Raw genomic sequence first — 6000 nt, forward strand, 5'->3', positions numbered from 1 at the left:
GAAGAGCTCCTTGCGTGCATAGCTTTTGTGTTAGACTGAAGATGTCAGTCTCACAGATGGTAAAGCCATTGCTGGGGACCAAAGCCCAGCAATGGCGGAGTGCTGAATGCCAGAAGTAATTACTATGTGATTGGACACATGCTCGCCATGGAACATCATCAACGAACCAGGATTAGACACTTACTGTACAGGAGCTTTCTTCTCGTGCTTCAGATATATCATCTTCCTATGGTTCAGTTTGACAGTTAAAAGAATATAAATCACCCTAATAATACCCTATTCGTGGATACTGTTCTGTTAAATCAGAGCTTTAGGAATTGGAGAGGACCAAAAGATTGTGTAGTTGGTTTTAAAATCTAAACTGGCTTTCTGCCAGTGTAACCTTGTGTCAGAGCATTCCACATAGCACTATACATAACTGACACATTCAATCTGGTTTTGGTTTGGAATTGTGGTGTGTCTAGTGGGGACCGTATGTGTGTATAATGTAAGTATATATGCAAAGTGGTTAGGAATTCAACACAATGTTTGGGGGAAAAAGGAGAGTACAAGGAAAGTAAGCAATCTCTTCCCAACGCTCAGGAACGGAAAACATTATAACTGTATGCATGATGTTGGTATTACTATATGAAGGTGAGGGCATGGCGTGTTTCTCTGTTTTCAGCCATTTGCAGCTATTCTAGATGTTTCTTTGCTGCTCTGGATAATATTACCAACAATTGGCACCAGTCTTTCAACATAAAAATTACACAGAACATCTTCTCCCCATTTTCACAACAAATGTGTCCTCAGATTATTCTCTTTAAATGTATACAGACATCCCCTAACTTGTAGAAACATTAGATATGAGACTTCCAAAAGCATGTTGGGCAGGCCTCAACCATGTTCTACAATTTTTTATAGGTAACAGCTTAATAATGAAACATTTTATATACAATAGAAATACATTTGGTGAACATTAATATTGCCAGTAATTTGACATAATCATAAGCATTCATAAATACTGCTGCTATTGAAGCCTTGAGGGTGTCTGCAGGATACTTTACAAAGAGGTGAACTTAAATCAACACCCAAATACATTACTGAAGGGTACAATGATAATTGGCTTTGTTGTTTGGATCTTGGCTGTTTGCCAAAACATTTTTCATCTCCTAGCTTCAGAGATCTCACTTTTTTGAAACACTAAAATCGATGAATGAAAACAGCTTGTTTTAACTGCATCCACACTTTCCAAAACGTAAAACAGAATGCAGTGATGTGCTAATAATTGAAACCCTATATTCAATAGACAGTAGAAAGACAACATATCAAATGTTGAAACTGAGAAATGTTATTGTTTCTTGACAAATATGTATTTTGAATTTGATACCAGCAACACATTTCTAAAAACCTGGGACAGGGGCAACAAAAGACTAGTTGAAAAGTTGTTTGCTAAAAAAAGTCTTATAAAAAAGAAAACTGGTGGAACATCTCGCAACTAATTAGGTTATTTGGCAACAGGTCAGTAACATGATTGGATATAAAAGGAGCTTCCCAGAGATTAGTCTTTCTGAAGTAAAAATGGGGAGGGGTTCGCCACTCTGTGAAAGACTGCACGAACAAATAGTGCAACAATTGAAGAACAACGTTCCTCAACATAATATTGTGAAGAATTTGGGGATCTCATCCTCCACAGTACATAATATCATTAAAAGATTTAGAGAATCCATAGAAATCTCTGTATGCAAGGGACAAGACCGAAAACCATGCTGTGACCTCCGGGCTAAAGTGGAGGGGGACCTTCAGGCTTCTTATCAGCACACAGTTCAAAAGCCAGCATCCATGATGGTATGGGGGTGCACACGGCATGTGTGATTTGCACACCTTTGAAGGCCCCTTTGCACAGTATATACAGGTTTCGGAGCAACATATGCTGCCACCCAGACAACGTATTTTTCAGGGAAGGCCTTGCTTATTTCAGCAAGACACTTCCAAACCACATTCTGGATGTATTACAACAGCATGGCTCCGTAGTAAAAGAGACAGGTGCTAAAGTGACCTGCCCGCAGTCCAGACCTGTCCCCTACTGAAAACATTTGCCGCGTTATGGAATGACAAATACAACAGGGGACAGGAGACCCCAAAGTGTTGAGCAGCTGAAATCCTCTATCAAACAAGAATGGGAAAACATTTAACTTTCAAACTACACCAATTGGTCTACTCAGTTCCCAAATGCTTACAGAGTATTATTGAAAGAGGTGACTCATCACAGTGGTAAATATCCCTTTTTTGAAACGTGTTGCGGGCATCAAATGCAAAATGGGCATGTATCCCCCCCCCCCCCCAAAAAAATAATCTCAATTTCAACATTTGCACTATATTAATTTAAATCCAGAGGTAAATGATTTGCACATCATTGCATTCTGTTTTTATTTGCATTTATGCAGCATCCCAACTTTTTGGGAAACCAGATTGTATTTGCTGAATGTGAGATTTGGGATGGTCTGGTCTTAATGTCATTATTTTATAAGAGCAATTGGTTGGTTTCTCGTTTGTAATTGCCTGTGCACTTATACACATTTGAACATGTTTGTGCGGAAACATGTGGAAAAAAACAGCCCCAGCTGGATCGCGACATAATAAACGGTACGTTTTATTCTCAAGTCCCTATTTTTCCAGGTTCCTCTCCTAATGAAATTACTATTTTGGATGAAGATAAACACAGACTAATCACACATAAAAATGACACGGTACTCTCCAATTCATGCCCTGGGTTATTTATAGGATGTAGAATGCAAAATCAGACATTAGGCAACTACGGATAGTAAGGGAATGAAAGAGTTGAAGTCGGTGTGAATCCGCTGTATGCCTTCCCTCTGCTGACAGGATCTGATCGAGGGGCTCCAAGTGTTCACACCACACCCTGTCATTCACCAGTCAACGGCTCGGTTACACGGACACGTTGTCAAGCACGCGTGACAGACATGGAGAGCACAGGGTAACTGAGTGATAGGGAAAACACTGCAAAGCCGACCTGTTGTGTAGTGGAATAATCATTTTCATCCATATTTCGGTTTTTCCATTTATGTTCGATCAACTTGTCTATTTATAGTCACATAACGAATGTCAGGTCGAAGCCTAACAAGCCCACTGACATCTAATCAGATGTAATGTATGTGTGATACCACATCTCATGACATAACAGTTGCACTTCTTTCTTATGTATTTAAATGACATAATGTTAAACCCGTAATATTTTTCACTATCATAACTCGTCGGCGGGCATAGAATAGAAACACCCTGAACGATCAGCAAGACTTTTCACATCACAGCGTGTCTCAATTCATGCCAGGCATTAAGCAAACAAAACAAAAATGTATTATTATAAATGGAGAAAATAAACCGTCAAAGTGCCAACAGATCCTCAAATTAACGAATCACATTAAAACATAGTTACATTTAAACAAGGTCTTCACTTTATCTTCATCTTAAGGTATTGCATTGGAGAGGTATTATTCCCATCAGTCTCAACAGCGGGAGCCTGCACCTGTTAGCCTGATTCCCTGCAGCTCTTACCCACTCCTCACTTTCACGGCCCAGGGAGTGATTTCTCAGTCACACCGATCTGCTATCCACACACCCTTGTCCCAGCCCAACACAGCCCAGGCATTAGACTCACCTTACTCGGAAGCTTCCTCTCCTGCTCGGCTTCTGTCCCGATCCAAAAACCCCCGGTTCCCCTGATTTGCTCCGGTGCAGACCAAGTTCTTCCTACTTCTATCCTGGCCCATGCACTTAAGTCCCACTCTGAGGCGGTTCCCTGGTGGCTCTCTCAGAAAGAGGGCAGAAAACAGAGCGCTGCTGCAGTTTCATCCAAGTGCCTGCAAGACGGACTGGACTACCAGAGTGCGTGAGAGAGAGACGGAGAGACAGAGAGAGAGGGAGAGAAAAGAGAGGAGGAGAGAGAAAGAGAGAGAGAGGGCTGGTTTCCTATTACATCCTCCTATGCCCTCTCCGCGCTCCTCTCCCCTGCTCCCACCCTCCTCTCTCCCTCCCATGCTTTCCTTCTCTCAGCTAACGAGACAGCGGACCGATCACCCAATCCCCCCGAGCACAAACACTGGTCCGGTGGAGGATTTCTCCCTTCGACAGATGGAGACGACCAGTGAGAAGGACACGAGAGACAGAGAGGTGTGCCACCGATGGGTCCCTGCTGCCTGTTTAAACACACAAGTCATTGTCCTTCAGCAACACAGTAGATTAAAATCAACACAGAAACGTCTCCCTTAACCACTTCAAACTACACGGCCAACAAAACATTAAATATTATTATTAAACGGTGACTACCGCCCAAATAATAAATCACAACTTTCCAAAAGAATTTTCTGGAGTCCGCTTCCAGTACGGCAGATTATTTTAAAGCAGTCATAAAATGTAATACCCTGGATATTGAGTTAGTCAGGGCGCTCAAAAGCGGAGATATTAATCAGTGGTTAGATATTATTTGAATTCTGATGTGGATTTGATATCCAATTAAAGTTACTACGGTATTCATACTATAACGCCTAAACTATGCATTTCCTCAATTTCCGTTCATTTGATAAACTGGCTTGTCAATTCTAATCTAAATACTTTATTGCCCAAGACATTCAAGGTAGAGTGGAGGTTTCAGGATTTTAGCACTGAGGAGCAATGACCCTCTAGCAGATACCATTGACTTTTTGTTATGGAATTAGCTAGTTAGCATTTGAACTAGCTCTATATATGAGAAGGAAGACAAGGGGCTCCGTTTAGGCTTAAAACCTACTGTACTGTAGTGATAGGGTTCAGAGTTCCAATGGCCTCCAATGACTTCATTACTTGTTCAACTGCAACATTCAGAAAATTGTATAACATTTATTTTAGCTCATTTTTAGATTTTAAAATTATTAAAAAGGCAACCACTGGTCAACAAAATGTGTATTTTATTTTTCATTCTGTCTCATCTCTTATCTATCATCTCTCAATGTCATTCTGTTTGGTCAAATATGAATGAATCATTAGTGCGAATACATCATTAATGTGACATTCAGCAAGATATTCAGCTTTCATTTAACTTTAGGCTGATCCACAACCCCCTTTGTTATACTGTTATTCTTACAATTGAAATATAACATTAATCAAAGCAATAGCAAGTGATGAGTGAGGTATTATGAATCGATCTGGGCACATGTTTTGTTTAAATGGAAATGGCTTATATATTCCTGTAATCGTTAGCAAGCATGGTGAATTTACACACAACACTTTAACATCACTGAGGTTTTCACAGATGTCGAGAGCAGGGTGGAAACCCGCTCCACAAAAAACATCACAAAAGATTGGCCAGTGTGAAATTGTTTCAATAAATCTACATTCAATAAAGTTACACAATCCTCCCTACTCATCCTCTCCATTCCCTTGGGATGAGGATAATGAACCACAGTCTTGGAAAAAACTGTGATAGCCTGTGTCTACGAGACAGTACTTGGGGTTTTTCAATAACTCATAATACTCAAAGTTTACAGTAAATGTCTGGGCGTGTTTCTCTGTGTCTATTAAAGGGAGTAAGAGTGGTACTGTAGGAATTACTGGTAGCAGGACACAGGGAAATAATTATCCCAAACTCTGACAAACGTGCTGACTTACACCTTTCCAATTAAACTGCCAGGAAACTGGTCAGAGGGACGGGAGAAACCATTTCATAGGGCTGTAAAGCCTCTTCCTTTCACCCAGAGAGAGGAGACGAAGAAAGGGTTGCTCTCTTACCAGTCCTTCTATAGAAGAGATTAGTGAGCAGTTGTATGTTACACTAATGGCTGTGTTGAGGCTGAAAGCACATCCTCAAACAGAAGGAGTGGGCTACAAGTGTCTTTCTGACATTACATTGAGAAATGAGAGATTATTGTTGAGGAATGAAATGCCCCCCAACCTGAATGAATAATGAGTGAAAAGCCATCTGATACTGTGAAAGATGCAGCAATGTACTACAGCTTCCCAGAGTAT

At 40.7% G+C, this 6000-nt stretch overlaps 1 protein-coding gene across 1 annotated transcript in view; it reads right to left on the reverse strand.

Moving 5' to 3' along the window:
* The window catches only part of sema3c (sema domain, immunoglobulin domain (Ig), short basic domain, secreted, (semaphorin) 3C), a 43303-nt gene extending 39316 nt beyond the window's left edge, over positions 1–3987 (reverse strand). Inside the window, exon 1 of the mRNA XM_010892588.4 lies at positions 3659–3987. The gene's annotated coding sequence lies outside the window, so the exon portion shown is untranslated. The remainder of the gene's footprint in view (positions 1–3658) is intronic.
* Between the last annotated feature and the right edge of the window lie 2013 nt (positions 3988–6000).

Source organism: Esox lucius, chromosome 23, assembly GCF_011004845.1.
Source record: "Esox lucius isolate fEsoLuc1 chromosome 23, fEsoLuc1.pri, whole genome shotgun sequence".
Lineage (NCBI taxonomy): Eukaryota > Metazoa > Chordata > Actinopteri > Esociformes > Esocidae > Esox > Esox lucius.